General features: G+C 36.1%; 1 protein-coding gene across 5 annotated transcripts in view; it reads right to left on the bottom strand.

Moving 5' to 3' along the window:
* Positions 1-21006, bottom strand: part of LOC128859677 (solute carrier organic anion transporter family member 74D) — a 146358-nt gene that overhangs the window by 27277 nt on the left and 98075 nt on the right. For all 5 annotated transcript variants that reach the window (XM_054096682.1, XM_054096679.1, XM_054096683.1 and 2 more), the window contains one exon: positions 19824-20008. The gene's annotated coding sequence lies outside the window, so the exon portion shown is untranslated. The remainder of the gene's footprint in view (positions 1-19823; positions 20009-21006) is intronic.

The following is a 21006-nucleotide window of genomic DNA, read 5'->3' as shown; positions in this document are numbered from 1 at the left end:
TGACGCTAGTCTTGTTTATTTTGAACTTCATCTTGTAAAACTAACAATAACAATAACAAATGAGCTTATGATATACTAAATCTATGAAATAATGACAAGTTAAAAAATTTCATTCATACAAAGCGAAGCAACGTAGATAATGAGAACTGTTGCGTGTGTTTCAGAGTTAAAAGCATTACAGATAAAAGAACTAGCTACGGGTTGGATGCAATTAAGTTTATGAAAACCATATCAACGAAATCAATAGCGTGATTATAACAAATGCTAAATGTGAGCTTTGTGTGTATAATGTTTAAATAAAAAAAATTATATTGGTCAATATAAGAGATTTATAAAGATTAATCTCTTATACCTTTTTCTTTTCAATTTATTATACCTATTGCTTATTATTCACAAATAAATGGCATTTTCCAAAAAATAGAAAAATAATTTAAACGGAGACTTGACGAATAAAGAACAGTGTTGCAAGCAAATACTATTTCGAAGATAATAGCAAAATTGTCCCCCAAATAAAGGGGTTTTCAATAAGGGCGCGTATGCATGCAGAATGTCAATCGTGGCGTTTGCTGTGTGGCACGTAGCGCCGGCCTGCTGGAACCACATGTCGTCTAGGTCCATATGGTTCAATATGGGCCATAATAAATTGGAAGGGCCACCACGTCTATCGAAAAATGGGCGCAATGCGCGCAATGTTTGCGTTAATGAACACTCATTTTGATAATAAAGTTTTATCATTTGAACGTGCTGTTCAATCGTGTAACTTGCCATGATGATTTGGCATAAACAACTGAATAATAAACAAAAGATTTGACAGATGTCACCAAAACAAAATGGCTGCCACAGGGCGCCAAAATCGACCCGCGCCAATTGAAAAACCCTTCATATGTGTGTGCTTCCACTTACACCTTTTATTATTCCGCCATGATATAGTAAGCCTTCTACAGATTATGTGCATCTGAATTTTCTTGGTTTAACAACTCGCCTTGACGGCTTTTGCATACTCGTAGGGACTCGATGAGTTGAATTGCTTGGGAAAATGAGGGGAAATTCAAACGCAAAAATTAAAGATGTGACGCCAATCATATAAAGTGTAGATGTGAGCTTTTGCACCGTTAAGAATATGGCTGAAAATATCGAAACGAACTGGGCTTGACAAAAAAACCAAGCCAAAGGCAATCCAAAATAAAGTTTTTTTTTATGGTTTTCTTTGAATGACACAGATTACAGAGTGGGAAGAGAATGTATCCTTGCAAGAAATCGAAATCTTGGTTTCTTAATGGCGACAATGAACTAGTTCACACATCTCACCGTGTACTAACTATTTCACTAACAACTACGTCAATACCGTTACATACAGTCTGTGTCAGAAAAAAGGAACCGCGATTATTCATGAAGTATAAAAGGTATATATTTAAATTTTGTTTTACATGAAAGTATGTACAAAACTGCGAGTCGCTATTACTTAATAAGCCGTGTAGTCTCCATGTTTGTCGAGTATAGCCTGGCATCTTCTCGGTATGCTTTGAACCAGCTTTTCTGCATAACTTGTCGACAAAGAGGACTAGATTTTGCGAACTTGAGGCACGAGTTGCTTTAAATCACAGACTGGCTTTCCGGCAAGATGCGTTTTCATAGTTCCCCACACATTTTCAATGAGGTTGGCGTCTGGGAACTGATCGTGCTCGGCGTAGTCACAAAGGAGGGTCCCACTTAAAAAGTTGGACGATCCTTTATCCTGCTTTTTTGTCGGTACTAGCTTTAAGTCGCCCTCGAAAAAGTTATCAACGTTTTTGTACACTTAAAAGCGCTGATTCCACATGACAACAAACTATAAACTTTTTTGACTTTTTAATAATTTTTGCAGCCGCAGCGTAAGATAAGATCGGGCCTTCCGAATGCGTGGATAAAAATACCGCTTCGAAATGCTTCGCGTACTCCTCACTCATTTTTGTTTGGTTGCGTTTTCGGAAACGTTTCGACCGACACTAACCTGAGTTAGCACTGGCATCGCAGCAAAGAGCAGAATGAAATATATCTCTGAAGAGAAAAAAACCTGTTCTTTTCTTCTGACACAGACTGTAAGCTCAGCTCTGTATCTATATATTTGGCATGACTATTTTAGGGAAATTGCAATCGTGACTGCACCTAATGGTGTGAATATCGTGTCTGCAAGAGCGTTATTCATGGCAGATCCCCTTCTTGCCAGTTCATCCGATTTTTCATTACCTTCAATGCTCCGATGTCCCGGGACCCAGATTAAGGTAACTTTATGGTTTTCGCTCAAGGTGGTAAGGCTAGTGCTGCTTTGTTCCATCACTTTAGAGGATGTTGTAGCCGAACCCAGGGCCTGGATTGCAGCTTGGTTATCCGAAAGAATAGTGATATTGCTCTTAAAAGAGGGATCTGCGATTAGTAGCCTACAGGCTTCCCCAATTGCCAGTACTTCCGCCTGAAAGACACTGCTGGTATTAGGGAGACGCACCGATTTTTCAATTTTAAGTCTATGAGAATATATACCAGCTCCGACACAACCATTTTATTGCCATCTGTATAGACTTTAGAGTCGAAGTTGTTTAGTGAGAATCCCTTATTCTATTCTTTCCTAGATGCAAAGAGAGTGACAAAATTTCTACTGAATGTTACCGTCGGGACGATGTGCTAGTCCTCTTCGAGGTATATTGGGTTTGTCGCAGTTATAGATTGGCATGACCATAAGCTTTTTCTTTCCAGTGACCCGCTTCATTTAACCTAAATACACTCATTGTTGCCATCTTCTTGATATGTAGATCTACCGGAATAACGTGTGTCAGAGCGTTCAGGGCCTCCCTAGGACATGGTCTGATTGTACCGACTGTTATTGTACAGGCTGATATTTGTATTCTGCCAAGTAATTTGATATTTTATTCTCTCTCTAGAGCTTTTCACCAAAATACCGAGCCATACGTTAAAATTGGTCGTATAACCGCCTTATACAACCATAATGTATACTTGGGTTGAAGACCCCATCTTCTTCCTAGCATTCGTTTACAGGTATAGCGATTTCTGCTTTCTTTACCCGTTCTTCAATGTTTAATTTCCAGGTAAGTTTTGAGTCTAGAATTACCCCTAAGTATGATACTTTGCACTGGTTGAAAGTGAGAGGGTTTGTCCGTTAATATTTGGTAGAGTAAAAATTGGTACCTTATATCTGGTCGTAAATAGCATGAGTTCTGTTTTACGCGCGTTTAAACTTAGGCCACAGCCTGTAGCCTAAGAGTTAAGCTCGCCTAGCGCCCTTTGAATGATCCCACCTGATGCCATTAACACCACATCATCAGCGTGGTGAGTATATATGTGAGTAACATTTCATTATTTCGATCACGGAATATACAAATTATGCTTCTACAATTTAAAAGCTATGCTTATATATTATAAAACATAGAAGTTCGAGTTTAAATTTGTCAAAGTCGTCTGTGTCATTCTATTGCTTTATTTCATTTGCAAATCAAGTTTGAGTTTAATAATATTGGGGTAAAAGTTGCGGTGTACTACTAATTATAATTAATGGTATTTCTAACTAATATGGAAGGAAATATTATAAAAATTTAATATTTTTATTTCACTTACAACAACTCCCTTGTAGCTTACTGTAATACATAAGTATATGGGAAATACTATGTAAAAAACTGTGCAAACACTTTTTGGTAGAAATTAAAAATATTACAAGAAATTCAAGGCTTAAAAATTAGATTAACATCGGTGGAAAATTCACACGTTTCCTAATACATTTCTATTTTAAATATGCCAAAAAATCCAAAGTAAAATATTCCAGTGAGAATGAATATCTTCTTTTAACTATCGGCAGCAATTTCTTTCCGGGTATACCTGCCTTTATACATATAATTTTGCAGTGTGAGCGCGGCCTTAGTTTTCGCTACAATCCAGAAATTCAATGTGAAGGTCAAAGTCAGCGGCAGTGATTGACTGAAATCAAATCTAGAATAAACATTTAAATGGAAGTATTCAACCATTAATGTTTATATATGTATCTACGCACACACCCAAATGTATGAAAGTATTTATACATGCACATTTAACATATCAAATATTTATATAACATAAAAGTGTAGTGTGACGAGAGTGAGAATTAAAACAAATTTAGAAAATAAAGAAGTCAATAAAGAACAAGTAAGGAGTGCTAAATTCGGCCCGGATCGGACCGGACTTTAAATACCCTCAAACATTTTAGGAAAATTTTATTTCGGCTGGCTGTTAATTCTTAGAATCAAACAAACTCATAGTGAGAGGTTTAGTTTGTGACACCAGACGGACAAATTGTGACTTAGTCTAAGCATATAAAAAAAGAGCGTGGTTTCATTGGATCTCAATAATGTTATTGTTGGATTTAAAGAAGCTGATAACAATACTTGACCCCAACTTAAGTTATATTAAGCCGTTATCGAGGCATACGCGTCGGACAGTCTCTTCTTTTAATTGGTTCATCATTTGTATCAAATTTAATTTTGTTTACTTTACTTGCCACAAATAATGAAATCAAAAAAATAAATACGCCCCAAGTAAAATTTTGAAAAATGGGTGTTGCCATGATCATTTGATAAATGTTGTAAATGTTGTTTGGAATATTTAACTGTTGCACGAGCACTTAAGATTAGTTTAAATGAAAATTAATTAACAAGTGGTCGCATGTAAATTTCCTGATAAGCTTCTGTTTTAACAGGAACTGAAGATGAAAAATAAGTTAAAAATTTAAGGGTGAAAATTGGAGTTCAAAATAAAAATAAATAAATAAAAAATCTGATATCCGCACCATGAAAGAAAAAGGTAGTACCTCTGCGCCGATACTTAATTCCAAGAACCATTACGTGATACCATACGGTAAAGCAAAAAAGTGCTAAGCAAGAAGTGGTGTTTTCAAACAAAAATCTCACTCTGTTCCTACACTACAACTATGAGACCTATACTCGCTCGTTTGGTGGTCTGCACTAACTAAAAGATACAGCCAAACAAAACTCGTGAGGATGTAAAGATTATCTTTTATTCCAGTAAGACCGACATTAAGTTTGAGTCCAAGCGATGCAAATAGCGTGGTCAGGCTCAAAGAAATAGGGAGTTGGGGCGCTAGAAAGTATTCTTACAGCTACATCCTTCTGCAAGGTCCATCCTTTGCTTTCACAACCTATCACCAAGACATCACTTCATTAAAGATCTCTCGGTGGCATTTCTAACTAGAACAGATTAGAGAAGGAAACGAATCTTTAGGCATTTTGATGTAGACATTTTTGATGACCGGCTTCAATAAGGACTGCGGTATCGGGTCAGGATGTAACTCTAAATCCCTACAAATATACAAATCTATGCACTTCCAGATGCCTGGAAAGCTAGCGTATTCCAGGCAGAATGTGCAAGCAAACAGAGAAGCCTGCAAGACAGTTTTTGGCATCATGCAAGCTGAAATCAAGTCCGATATCTTCACGCTGCTATAGCGGTAAACTCAATTAAAATATCTTCCAAGCTTGTAATTCAGTGCATAGAGGAACTCAACTCACCCAGTTAATGCCTCGAATTCACTCTGGTATGGGTTCCAGGTCACAGGAACATCAAGGGTTACGAGAATACGGATGAGGTTTCTAAGCTAGGCTCCTCTTTAAGATTGACTGACCATTTGAAGTTCCCTTCAGCCGGTTTAAGATGAAACTAGAGACTCACTATTACAGATGACCTTCAGACATCTCAAGACTAATTGCGATTCTCACAGAACATTGGAAGGTAAGGGAGTACACAGCGAGGTTGAATATTCCACTCAATAGTATATGCCACATTAGTGTAGAGAAGGGGGAAAAGGAATAGCCCCTTACTATCTTTTCAATCGTCTGGGGTTAAAAAGAAACAAAACAGCAATGCAACTCTCGCTGACATCATTGGCGCAATATTCGATAGAGCAGAACATTGACGGTACTTTTAAGTGGTCCTAGGATCCCCTCCAAGAAAAAAAGTTCAGTTTACATTTTTATTATATTTTATTAATATGATTGAATGTGAATTTGCATATTAACTATTTTTTTTATAAAAAAAAAACACGTGATTTCAAACAGGCGTTCCACACCGAATGGTATTCAGCCACGGCGGCGGTCATTTTTATAAAAAACTTAGCTAAATCCGCTAAGAAATGTAAGAAAAGCGATACTACATATTTTCTCAGCGTTTTTGCAAAACAAAAATTTTTTTTCTAAACAAAACACAATTCCCAAAAGAATAACTTATTAAGTAAATATTTTTCGTGTAAGATAAAAGCAATAAGTACATTTTAGAGCTAACTAAATCCAAATGTGTTTAAAACTTCAACGTAATCTTTAGGTCGCGTCATATAAGGAAGTCGTATAAGCTTCCAGATTACGGCAGTGTATTCCAGGCTGAGGTTTTCACAGGCATCACCTAGCTTGTGTTACTACTGGCACCAACTCCAAGGTTAATCTTTACATAGATAGCTAGGCAGTCTTTAATGCAGCTATTTCGTTTAGTACTTAGTATTACGTCCAAGATCGTTCTTCAGAGCAGGGAGGCAGTAGAAAGGTTGGCAGTGGATTGTAAGCTACATTTCTATTGGGTTCCAGGTCATAAAGGCGATGAAGGGAACTATATAGTAGACGATAAAGCGAAAAACGGTTTCTCTCTATCTTCAGAACTTGTTAACGAAATACCAAAGTCTATACGAACATTATATAACGAACTAGACAAAAACAAGACTAAAGATTCAGGACAACACTTCACAACAACACACAAATCTTAAAAACACCCGAAATAAATAACTCGAAAAAGCAAACAAACCATTTTTTTCTCGCTTTTCTAAGGAACGTATCTTCCGCGCAGTAAAAGATGTCAGTGACTTGCAGAGTTACCTTGGCTCTGATCATACTTAACAATCAGATAATGCCATTTAAAGACTCGTATAGCTGTTCAGATTTATTATATACTCGTGTACGTTTTCGGTGAACTTTTTTCTTCATGTTGCATGCCCTAGGTGAATTAGAAGTGCATTTACATATGTCGAACCCAAATCCTTATTTCAATTACTGTTAAAACAATGTTTCTCCTATAGTTGTATTTTGAGTGCAACAACGTTTTGCATTCCTTTTTTGCTAGAAGACTAAAAATGGACCCCAATAAGGTTAAATAATTAGATTCAGATAACAAATGGATTACACTCAATTGTCACCAGACACTGAACAAGTTGTCTCGTACAGATTTCCCAGTGAAGAAACAGAAAAGTGAAATGAGGCATTAGTGTATCGGCGTCGCACAGTGCACTTGAAATACATTCAAACGCACGATCCCAAAGCGTCAAAAAACCGGCTATTAAGCTACAAGAAGATATGCCATTGTAATAGTGGCCAGTACTCTTAGCAACATCAACAACATAATCGATGTTACACGGCAGACGAGCTTGACAATTTTGCTTTCAATGTTATGCATTTTGTGTCAAGTCATTTGGCTGGTTGTTATTGTTGTAGCAAGTCTGGACTGGACCGGGCCAGACCAGGCCAAGTTGCTCTTACAACTTGTTTGAATGCAACGGAAGAAGAGTCGATCAAGTGCGGGAAGTTTGTGGAACTAGTAGTGAAGAGCTATTGTGAAAAAGAAAATAACAAAAGCAGCAACAATAAGGAAATGAATACAACTGCAATTTTGCAATAGTTGCGCTTGCGCAACATATACAGCTACTTGCTACATAGTTGGCAGTACGAACAGGGCATAAAAACAGAAAATAGCCATAAAAATGACAGCAACAGGAAATATAATAACAACAGCACTGCCAATATCTTGCAAGCAATCGGCGGGCAAATAGGCACCGGGCGTCTAAAGCCACCATAAAACGGTGGTATGTAACTATAAGCAACGAAATGTGCTATTGGGAAATAGTTTTTCCTTAGAAATCTGTTTTATAAACTTTCATTTTATTGGCAAGCAAGTGGCAGGAAAGTGGATGCCACTGCGTTCAATCATAAATATTATTATTCAAGGAACTTCAGAATATAGCAATACATACAAACCTTAAATTCCTCAAGCTTAATATCTAATACTGGTATCCACTTGTTATAAGCGTCGCATGTAGGGAGGAATAAATAAACACTTCTCCTATTTTGCTACGCTGCTATGCTGCGTTTTTAAAAACTACTTTTATTAAAAAAACTGAGTTTTCAGAGGTATTTTAAAATCCAACCAGCTCACGTAAATCTTGATATGGTTAGTTGGCGGAAGTCTGAAAATATATTTTCGTAATTCCGGTGGAACAACCTCAACTCTTTTTGGCGAGGCACACTAATGTACATACGAGGGGTATTCTTTATATTTTGGACTGCGTCTGATGAACTGTAATTTGATATTTTAATCGAAAATTTTGATATTTTGTACAGTAAATTTACGTGTCACATTTTCACTTATGAGTTTTATTTGTGCTTTTTCCTGTGTGTTGCAAAATTCATATCCCTCAAAAGATGGAATTAATCCGTGAAAACTTTCGTACGATGATTTATTATATTTTTGAAGTGGATTATCGAGAAAGAAGTGCATTGATAAACTTACTTTGACTGTGGATGTTGAAGTACCACATTTAGAGACTGTAAAGCGCTGGTATAATGAATTCCAACGTGACCGTCGATGCTTGCAAGATGAATTTCGTGGTTGTCGCGCCAGGACAATGGGTGAAAATGGGTGGAGTGTTCATCAGTTGATAACGCAATATCGCCATGTAATATATTGCGAGATGAAGACATTCTTGGGTACTAAAAGAAGCCACATATATTCAATATTGCATTAACATTTGGTTGTCAAAAAGATTTGTTCTCGTTGGCTACCGCATAATTTGACAATCGCCCAAACAAGGACTCGTGTCGATTGGTGTAAAAAAAACTTGAAGAAATGCAGCCGCGGTGGTTGGAAGCACATCTATGATGCCGTAACAGCTGAGGAATGTGGAACAGAACAACAATCGACTGTATGGGTGTTCCAAGGCGAGCTTAATCCAATACAAGTTTTTCTTGGAAAATGCACCTAAAAGCAAATCGTCGCCTGTTTTTTCGGAAAATTTGGTTATGTCACAACTGTAGTACCAAAGAAACTTAAAACTGTGAATTCTGAGTGGTACATAACTATTGTTTTGCTAGAAGTTTTCGGAAATTGTGAAAAATCAACTGTCGAAGACGAATCCTCCTTCAACAAGATAATCCGGCCTTTCACGTATCGGCTCACGGATCAAATTAATAGCTCATCCGCCTTTCAGATGTGCATTGGCACACAATGACCTGATTTGGCACTAAATGATTAGCGTCATGACGCCTGAAGAGGCTGTTGAAGTGTTTAAAGAGGTCGTTCTTTAGGTATACACTTCTGAGTGGGAAATGTAATTTCAATTTTAAAAATTTTGATTATTATTTTACTGCGCCTTCGTATATATACAAAGACCGAATCGCATTTCATAGCGAAAAGTTAGATGGATCCATTATTTATTGAAAAACTGCAGGTGGGTTAAGCCACGGATTCCACCATTTGAAGAACGTAGGCAGAGTAATATGCTGGTTGCCAACTGGTGATAGAGGGTGGTCCTTATCGTGATTTTTTTTATGCATTCAAACAAATTAAGAAAATTTTTATTTTCGTATATGTGAAGGAGCAGTCATTTACATAATTTATGATACGATTTCAATCACATGACTACCTGGTCTGGCTTCGTAATAGCGCATCATACCACCCAAGTTTTCCAAGGTCTTGGTGACGATTTTTGGCTCTATCTCACGAATATCTTGTTCAATACTAACCTTAAAGACGCGAATCGTTAATGGATTATGTACATTAGCCTCAGTCCTTCACGCGCCCCACAAAAAATGTTTAACAGCGTAGAATCGCAGTTCCGGGGTGGCCGACCGACATCGTCCAGACGGCTGATAACACGATTACTGAACTTGGCGTGCAAATGATCGATTGTGGCATGGGCTGAGTAGACATTCTGCTGAAACCAAAGACGTCCAAGTTCATGTATTAAATTGCCGATCAAAAATAAAATTTCTTATGTCTCTGTAGCGCTTTTCGTTGACTGAAATAACGTTTCTAGCAGCATTTTGAAAGAAAAATTTTCTAATGATGCCACTGCTCTAAATTCACATCAAATTGCATTGGTTTCTCGATGATCACGAGCGGATTTTCCGATGCCAGTATGCGGTTGTTTTACTTGTTAACAACGGTTAGGTTAGTTTACCCTGATTGGCATTAAGCCACGCATAGACGAATACTGAAAGTGGACATCATGTAGGATGTCGACGCGTTTGGTGAATCTCAGCAGAGCTACGAGATACGCTTTTGAGACGTCTTCCAGACCCTCAAACAGTGGGGCTCCAGGCATTTTAAACACGTTTTTTATAATGTGAGACAAACACACAGAAGGTGTTCTAAATTTTCCTCAACACGCTCTCTCTACATTTCTTGCAGTTGTCCGTGATAGCAGTTCCTATTTCGTGAGAGCATAAGCACGAATTGAGTCGGTTTTTGCACTTTGTTCTACACTTGAATGTTTCATGTAGTCGTATATTTCGTTGTATGATGTATTTAGCGGTTTTTGTGTGTCGCTCTTTTGTTCGAATGTTAGTCTAACATCACTTTTTGCTATCTCATTTACTACTTCGTTTGCCCGTTGCCCGCTACCACTCCGTCCAAAGTCTTAGAACCGTATGTCTAGATATAAAAAGTCCTACGGCCAGGCTTCATGCCTGTATCATCCCTCCTCTTCAATTGTAGTATGAAGCCTTCTCTCCTAATGTAGTCATGTATTCTGTGCAACTTGAACTTCTCTTTCCTATTAAGCTATGCCCGAGCTTTCTAAAAGTGAATACTCCAGCAGCTGCGCGGATTTCGCTGGAGTGGTTTTCATCGCTCCTGTTATGCAAAGAGCAACGAGTCGCTGAATCCTTTCCAGTGGCATTAAGTATGTCAATTTTCCTGTCGCAGTCCACCGTACTAAGGCCCCATATAGCAATATCGATCTAACTACTGCCGATGCCAATGCATCAGAGAGGGCGATAGACCTCAAGTAACGCCCAGCATTCTTTTACATGCCATACAGACCATTACTGGCCGGTTTCACCCTTTCCTCAACATTGTGCTTTCACAGCAATTTGTTGCCCAGTATTACTCCGAGGTATCTCGCATGATATTTGAGAAGTAGTTCGTTGTTGCCTAGCTTCGGCAGGTTCCACGCCAGGACCTTATACTTCCTAGTAAAAAGTATCTCTGCGCCCTGCGCGAGATGTCCATTGGTTTACAGTTTTAAGAGTGTGCTTGTTAACAAAGCAGGCGAGATGAAAATGTGCTTCATAAGAAAAGAAGAGCTGCTCTACTAACTTCTATCAAGATTTTCAGCGGAAATGAGCAGTCACTGTCTAAATAGCACATAATTAAAACATTATATTGACCAACCTTTACATTCATTCATTTATTTATAAAAGAAAATTGCATTTGCACTGCTTGGTTTGAGGATGATGAAGCTATGTAACAAAACTTCTCTTAGTTCTTTATTTATTTATTTAATTTATTTATTTAATTCAATTAATAGTCTAAAAAACACAAGTTCTTGTAATTATATATTGGAACAATCGGCGTCCTATGTATTGGAGAAGTAGGAGAATGTGTTTATGCGTGACTACCATTCGGTAGTGTCAGTGTGTATTTTTGTCAGGAAAAATTTCCTAAAAAAAACCGTCTGCCGTTCGATGCCGATATAAAACTGTAGGTTCCTCCATTTGTGGAGGGAGCAAATAGGAGGAGGAGCTCGGCCAAACACCCAAAACGAGTGTATGTGTGTGAAATTACAAACCCAAAAAAAAAAACCTTTCAACAAAATCTTAAATCTAACAAATACGTGATACAGTTATGTGATCAAAATTCTCTTAAAACGTTTGGCTGCATTTTGGCATTATAAAACACAAATTTGCGTTAAGTAAATACCATCATTTCATGTCAATTCGCGACAAAATTGACTGCAAATGTAATTAAATTCTGAAACAGTATACATATTTACGAAAAGCATCGAAAAGGTAAACAAGAAATATCGCATATACATTCAAACAAGTACAAATAAGGAAGATAAAAGCAAAATTTTCCATTGATGTGGTCCAAAGAGGAGAATTCATTTTGGAGGCGACTACAACATTGAGACAATGGAGTAACTTTCACGTATACTTAGCACGATCCATAACTATACGCACTTTCCTCAACTCTGAATTGATGACGAATCATATATTTGAGTCAATATTTACTTATCCAAGCACACATAGCCTTTCGCTAAAATTCAGTGCAAATTTTTGAAGCTGGTACATACATGTATATGGGTTTATGCGAGTATACATATGTATATGTACATACCCAATAAAGATATGAAACAAATTCTTAAACCTTTGAAAAAATCTTAGTTCTCAATGGGTTATTCAGCATTACTTATCATTTGTAATATTTTCTTACATTTCTCTCAAATGTTTGTAATCAACTTTATTACAATACTTGTATATGTATGTACCCACACATGTGATAAACTATGTATGTATAGGATATGTAATATTTGAAATAAATGTACTGTATTATGTTTTGGCGAATTAAAATAGTTAGATAATATGAATCGCTGTAGTAAAGTAGCAAACTATTTTTTTATGCGTGAACCAAAATATTCATGCATAAAAATTAATTCTTTTTTCATAATTGCGTATTTTTACGTATCAGTGGCAACGCTTGGACTGATAATGATTCAGATTTTTATCGCTTTTTACATCCGTTTTTAAATTAGTCTTCAACTCTGAATTTTGGGTACCTAAGTCTTTCAGATGATGAGGTCGAGCATGTAATTTTAAGCTTAAAACCCTCCATAAAGTTTGATATTGATGGGGTTTCAGTAATTTTTCTAAATAAAAGTCCTATAGTTATCTCTCCTCTAAAAGTAATCTTAAATAAGCAGTTTTCATCGATAACTGGAAATTAAAAAAATATATCCTCAATTTCTAAAAGCGGCAATAAAAATAAAGTAAGTAATTATTGAACAATTTCTAAGCTCTCAATAATTTTTAAACTTGAAACCATTATCAAAAAAAGATGACCTTTGCCACTAAAATCTAATTTCATGCAATCAGCATGGATGCGTCACTGGACTGTCCGCAGTATTTAAGCTCGCCATTTTTAATGAATATTACATAAGAGCCTTCTGAGCAATGCAAGAAGTAGACTGCATTTACACGAACAAAGCTTGCAAAATTTTATAATATAAATTATCTTCGTTTGGGTTTCACCCTGTTTTCCTGCAATGCTTGAAACTTTATTTATGCGGAAGGTGTTGTATGGACACAATTGATAGTAAAGTATAACCTCTGAAACATTCACTGACTTCTCTGGAGGGCCTTTTTAGGTCCAATACTCTTTGCGTTATTTATCAATGACATTTTGTTCGCATTTGCAGACTTTCTGTTATACTGTTGATGACTTTAAAATAAATATTTTCAGTTATAAATAATACAACTGACGGATGTAGGTTTCAATCAGATATAGACAAATTTGTTATGCAAAAAATGCTGTCATGTAATTCATTTTGTTAAAATAATTTTTGTGTAATTTTTGACAGTCATCTTGTTTTCCTGATTTCGTGAAATAAATAAATATGGATTCCATTTCCTTGAGATAGAGCTGAGATTTATGATCTTTTTCAATTTGGGAACTAAAGAAAATCCCCTATTAAAATTTAAAATTGTGGCAAAGGTAAATTAACGCGCGTTTGTGTTGCAAAACTTGAAGTTTGAGAAAATGATTAGTTATCAAATGCTTCTCAACTTGAGACCGAACAAAAGTGTTTACTGGGTAAATTCAAGTGTAAATTCACTGTATTTACTTACCTTTTCGAATTAATTTACAATTGACTGAAAGTTGCTGTGTCCATAAATATGTACATATATTAAATTTGTATGCAGGGTGTCGGTAAATACAATTTAATAGGTCACTTACTTATTGACGCAAGTCATAAAACTGATGCGAAATCGTAACTTACAAATTAAAAACACAATTTCAACTATTTAATTTTTAAGGGCTATTTAGTCGCAACATCTCTAAAAGGAATAGGAGTTTATTTTAAGGTTAGCAGGCATTAAAAAGAGGAAGTGCAATTAAACTATAATTATTATAAATATTCAAAAATTTCAATTAGCCATATTTTGAAAATGAAAAATCTATTTGAACAAATTTAGAGATTTTATTAAACTCAATTAAGGGTCTAATAATAGGAGCATTTCGAGCACAAAGAGATTTTGGGTGACCAACATACAGGTAGAAGAACTACGAATATTAAAAAAAAATTCTAACAGCATGGCATGTATGATACGGATATGCATACTCAAGTTTGGAACGTATAATCGGAGAAATCGTAGCAAGTAAGCTTCGAATCAAATATTACATCCAAGTCTTTCATTTCACTTACATGTGACAGGGGCGTGCTAGATATGAGATAAAGATAACAGTGCACGCTTAGGAAAGGTAGGTAGGTAGGTGAAGTGCCAGTTTGGCACTCTTCAAGCAAAACTAATAAGCGCCATTATGAGACCTCCAACAGGCAGGATTTAGGTTGGCGTACAGCACCCAGTGATCTTAATCATTTAGCTGCTAAACAAGGACATTCGCAGAGAAAGTGCTCAACAGTCTCCTTCATTGAAAGGTCCCCACAGCTTCTGCAAAGAGGGTTAAATGGTAACCCTAGCTTTTCCGCGTGTGTGCCGATCGTTCAGTGACAGGTAAACACAGCTACGAGTTTAGAAATTGAAGGGCGAGGAGTCCAAAGGACTTTCCGAGTCCTTCGTATATTGTACGGGGGTCAAAGGGTTTTCGATATAGCGCATGAAGCAATGAAGCTCCATCTTTTCTGTGCGTTCCTGAGAAATAATTTGTGCAGTTCCCCTTTAACAACTGTTAGGAGGATGCCGATGCCGGGTAGGAGGTCTCTGAGGGCAATTCAATCCCCTTCCGGTCAAGTTAATCAACAATTTCATATCCCTCTATGATTCTATGTCCTGGAACCCAGATCAGAGAAATGCTACCTGCACACTCAAGAGATTTGATCTCCTTCTTACAGGAGTTTACCAGATTCGTTCTGTACCATGGCGTCGTCAGAGCCTTGATCGCGGCTTGACGTTCCCTAAGCATTTTGCATGCCTGCAGGATCGCTTGAAAAACACTAGTAGTATTCGGCAGTTTAAAGGAGATAGATAAATTGTCTGATTTAAAGAAAACCACTGCTCCGACTCCCGATTCCATCTTAGAACCGTCAGTGAAGATAGAGGTGCAAGCTTCGGTGCAGATTTTCTCCTTACCTTAGAAAAGGTAATTTGGAAACACTTATTTATGTTCAGATTACTATTATTAATCAGATACTCGTTCGTAGTTCGAGTCAAACCAACTTAGGAATTTGGTATTAACGACTCCTTAACCTCATCTAAATCCCATTAGAATATTTGCACTCCATGAAAACAAGCAGCACTAGAGACCGATCGGAACTATAATTTACCGTTATTGCAGCTTGTAGTCGATTTCTGAAGACGTTCCGCGAAATTTATTAGACACTATGCCTAACTGCTTATCTGACATTATGCAGAACATCTAAGAAGTTCCTATTAAAAAGCAAGCCTAGTTTAATAAAAATTACTTCGAAATATTGTGTTGAAATTCCATTGAATTATATTTTCGGTCTACTAGCTCAAACTGCGTTTTTTGTTGTGCCGCCCACATAAAAAAAAATACTATGATCCCATATATCTTGCATAGGCTTATTTCATAAATATGCCCTGAGCGCAGAATTCGCTAGAGCTTTGTTGCAAATAAGTCCACTGTCTCGTTTTTATACTCGCATGCTTGTGCCCAAGGGTATTCTGATTTTGTTCACGTAACGAGTGCCATCTGGCAGCATATACTATTGTAAAATACTCAGAATGATAAAAAAGCGGCAAAATCCTTAAGTAACCACGGTCACCTCCTAATTAATGGTAAAAAAGAGAAACCCCTGATATCTGCTTATAATGAAGCAAAATTACTCAAATCTGGTGTAAATAATAGACCCAAAATATATATGTATTTAATCAACGCAAGTAAAATTAAAAAGGTCTGAGAATGCCGTACAAATTTGGTACACGAATTGCTCCCCACCTCTTTTACATTCGACATAAATATTATTGATATAGTGTTATTTAATTGTCAGTATTGCTTTAAAAGTAAATTATTTAAAAAGTTGACTGGTCGTTTTAATATTTCCATATACGCATTTTTCAGAAATCCTGCATGATTTCTATGTTTTCACGACAATTCCGTAATAAGTATTTTTCGAATGAAATGCATGCAAAAAACAATTTTTTAATTGACCAACTGAGGCTTCCTATAAAACAAAAATCTAACGAATGTACAGTCAAGCTTGTGGGATAATATTTTCATTTAAATATGTATGGCCGTAAGTTTTGTCGAAATTTCACATAATTTGTCATTAAAGTCAACAAGTCTTTTGGTATTTCTGGCCAAGTACTTCTATTTTTATTTACACTTTTTGTACTCTGTACACGAGCTCGTTTGTTGACCAAATACACGGCCTTACATACACGCCTCATCGCTACACCAATAACAAAATCGTTAATATTTTTAAGCAAATATTTGCGAACATATCTATTTGCACACAATTTTTTGCATGACTGGCCCATTTATGGATCTAATGATTTTGGCAAAGCTTAACTCGACGATGTTGGCAAGGCGTCGAAGAAATGTAAATCAATAGACGAAATATCTTACCATTGTCAAGCCATTGTTATAAATATGCAAAGATCATTTCGAAATTTCACAACACAAGCAGCAAACATTCACAAGTATCTATTTACAAACGTACATACATAAATACATGCGTATATACATACATATGTATGTATGTATATTGAACAATCATACGAAAGTAATGAACCTATGCATGTATAATAGGTATCCATCAGCTATTTATACGAATACAAAATTTACATATCTGCGCATAAATATTCATATTTACATACATATAAAATTGTATGTATAAGTATATAAGAATATGAGCATAGGTATGTTGGTCATGTAGGTGGCCAAGTCAGTTGGATTCGACTTCTTATTTACGCCCAAGACAATTTTTTATTAAGTCCTTAGCGAATCTGTGTAGCATTAAATTTTTATTATGGAAACGCTTGGTACACATGGATTATTTCATTGCTCGCTGTTATGATAATTATTATTTTACTTATTACTAGAGAACGATCAAACTTTGGCTTTGGTTATGTTCGGCTACAAAAGATTTTGATTCGGTTTCGGTGCGGCTTCGGCAGAAAAGCCTTCAGAAAAATTCAAACATCCTTGCGATTTACATGATAGCGATATGATTGGCAGTAGTAATATTGAAAACATTATTTTCCATTAATTAACGAACTGAACCAGGAAATTCTAAAATTTTGTAGTACTCGTACTGGTATCAAACCTACATTTTTTGTTGGGGAAAAAATTAAAACCCTCGAGTGTGCCTAAAGACCATTTACTCCGTGCTGCGGGTCAGCTCTATATTGATAAACAGTGCTGCTTACTGATGCCGATAAGCTACTGCTTTACATTCCAATATGAAATTGTGCAACTATGTATGTGCTCTAAATAATTACTACATGTTCACATGTAAAAATAAGTTTGTAATATGTTAAGAGCTGAAATTAATGTGATTGAGTCTTACATATGTACGTATATTTACTTTTTTATTAATAAAAATACTGAATTTTTAGAAAGTTCTTGGGTTCTTGAAAATTTGGCCTTAAAAATTGATGTGCGATCGTTCCTAGAATTTTAGTGAACCTATGGAGATGTTAATCATCGCAATTCGGTAAATACAGAACAGACAATTTCAGATATAATAAAATTTTCAATAAAAAAGTTATAATTTAAGTAGGTTGATGGTTTGAAGCGATATGGAATATTTGTGCAGTCGTGGAAATTTGTGTAAAAGCTTGTCAAACAAATTTTTCAAGCATTTTGCGAGGTCGTAATTTTGTTCTTAAGAAAAGGGTACACTTTTACTTCAGTAACTCTAATTGTTTAAAAAAATAAATCGATATAGTCACCACTAAGCGTGTCCTACCGGACAGATAGTCCACACGTACCCAATTTTTTCATCGATAACGAAGTTTTTATATCCTTTAGTATGAATCAATATAAAAGTAATAATCTACAACTAACGTTTATATGCATGAAGTGCGAATATATGTATTAGTGTTGGTTCGTCCCATTAACTTGCAACCAGTATCGTGGTTGACAATGTGGAAGATTGGATTCCAAGAGAAGTTAAATATATACATATATTAATCTCCTATGGTGCCGTTGAAAGGTGGGAGCTTAGCAGAAAATAAGAAAATAATGTTTAAGAAGAGTACTGATAAATAGAAATAGTTTAACATATCTAACAACACATCAAAAATAACTTTTATATACATTTGACAGCATTTAAATTTTTGTATAACGGAACTCTTAGTTTGAATTTTTCCGGTAATGCATTTGTTGAACATACCGTACATATTTCTTTTCAACACGTTGCAGGTGGAACATGTGAAAGCTTTCTTTCATCTAGCAAGACGGCAGCCGCACAGTCGACAGGCTTGTAACCGGCCAACAGCTTCAGAGAAATATCCGATAAGAACACATAAACCGAACTTCTTAACTGGCTATTGGAGGGTTTGGAACGGCATGAAACCTTTGTCAGAGCTCACTTTACCGAAATGGTGAAATATTCTATTCATATTTACCGACACACGCGCAAATAGCCCGTGACTTGCTTTTCAGAACTTTATAGTTTTGAAGAAGTTAGACAGTTGATTAATGTCTTTAGCCCAGCTTGGGTGTCACTGAAGATACGTACAAACCTGTATTTCTATATACCTACATATGCCGCGCTATGTAGTCCATATTTTGTCAAAGGAAAGTGAACCCCATACTAATTTTCTCCGACATAAACTCAGAACCAGTTTCGGAGACGCCAGTAAAGGTATCGCCGAGCCTAGTATTTCTTTAAACTCAAAATTGTAGTATCTCTTTAGCCACATAGTGGCGGCGTACTAGCTCGAGGCTTTGAAAAGATATTAGAGTTAAATCTCTATGCTAGTGTCTTAGCTTCGAATTTTTAAAAGTTGTTCCTAAATATCGGAGTTTAGACACAAACGCACATACATATGCAATAAAGTGGGCAAGCACAGTACCCAAATACTATTTATGAATGTTAAGTGGCAAAGTTTAAATGCATTCTTCCTTTTTATAAATATTAATGTATTGAAAAATTATGAATGCAGTGCTTTGCGTCAAGAGTTGAATAAAGTTGCGTGACTTTTAATAAGCTTCCATGAATTTACGTGCTTTGGGTGAATAGACTGCGCTAAACACGCACCAAATATTGAATGCATTTACCTCAAAACATATGTAAGTGTGTGCATATCCAAAATCGAAACGACAATAATTTGTAGGTACGAATACAAAATAATGAATATCGAGAAGGATTTTATAAGATTATTTTATCGGTTTTTTTGGACAGCTACTTTCTGTTTACTTTTTGTCGTAACAGTAATTATATGTGTTTGGAATCACAATGACGCATGACTTATACAACGCGTGATTTTTATGGTATACTAGTTAAAAGTATTGAGTTTTAAACACATGCTTATACACAATTTGCTTTGGAAAAAGTAGACGAAAAAATCATATGCAAATACTTTTCACCATGACTCACTCACCTTTTTCCCTTTTTGTGTTTTTCTTCCTCTTTTCTTCTTTAAATTTATTTCTAGTAGAGTTTAACTAAATGCAGACGACATGAAGTAGCCCGGAGTTGCTGTTTGTAGGCCTGCAGTTTGTGCAGTGTGTGTATGTCTGTACGAGTTTCTTGAGATTGCAGGCGTTAAATGCAATTTTTGCAGTTCTGTAAAAAATAAACGGTAAACGATCTTTTAATATACCCAATATGTAGTATGTGTTTGTATATGTATTTACATAAATTTTAAGCATGCACATATTTACAGTGCCATGCACATTCAGAAGATGGGTAAGTGTATGTAAAAATATAAGGTATAATTGTGCATTATTGTATATGAGCTATATACTATACACAAAGTAGGAACATACGTACACATGTTTTTTTATAAATACGTACGTGTATGAGTGTAATTATGTGCGTATTGTTATGTATTCGCATTCCCTTGCTTGACTACATTTACATTTGAAAAGTAATGAAATGAAATTCAGGCTGTTGTCAAGTTGTTTTCCAGTTGTCGTTGCGCTGTTGGGTTGTGGTGTAACGAGTACGACCGACATATATAGAAACAATAATGCGATTATAAAACAGCAGCAACTTTCCGACAAAACTGGGTCATGTTCTGCCTCCATTCTTCGCGCCTTTTTCTGATTGTTGCATGTAAATCTAAGGGTATGAGAATTTTTATATACAGGGTGGGCCAACTAACGTTTAAAATTTTAAATAGCTGGTGCTTGTTTTTATTTGAAAGCACAATCTTTACGTTTAATTATGGAATACTATTTCATCTAAATCATTTCCTTGGAGTGCGCGTCAATCGAAGTCTTTGTTCAAAATTCGCTGCAAAGGTGTACATATGCATGTATACTCGTACGTGAAGTGTTAGACTGTGAGAACAGCCTCAATTTGTTCGACTGTGTGCACTGTACGACCAGGAGGACGTGTTGTTGTATCCAATACGTGAAACTGTGCACGTGCAAATTGCACGGATGACATTTCTCTTTTACCAAATTTACAAACTAATTTGCTTCCAGTTTAATCGCGATCCACCATTTTGCTCAATCGTAAATTCACCCATTTCTGAAACCGCAGATGTTAAACTAACTTTTTGTCTCACTACTTTTTAAGTGGCCCACCCTATATAAATATGTACATACTTATGTATA

This window comes from Anastrepha ludens, chromosome 4 (assembly GCF_028408465.1).
Source record: "Anastrepha ludens isolate Willacy chromosome 4, idAnaLude1.1, whole genome shotgun sequence".
Taxonomy (NCBI): Eukaryota; Metazoa; Arthropoda; class Insecta; order Diptera; family Tephritidae; genus Anastrepha; species Anastrepha ludens.
This window is presented reverse-complemented; position numbering and strand designations above follow the sequence as displayed.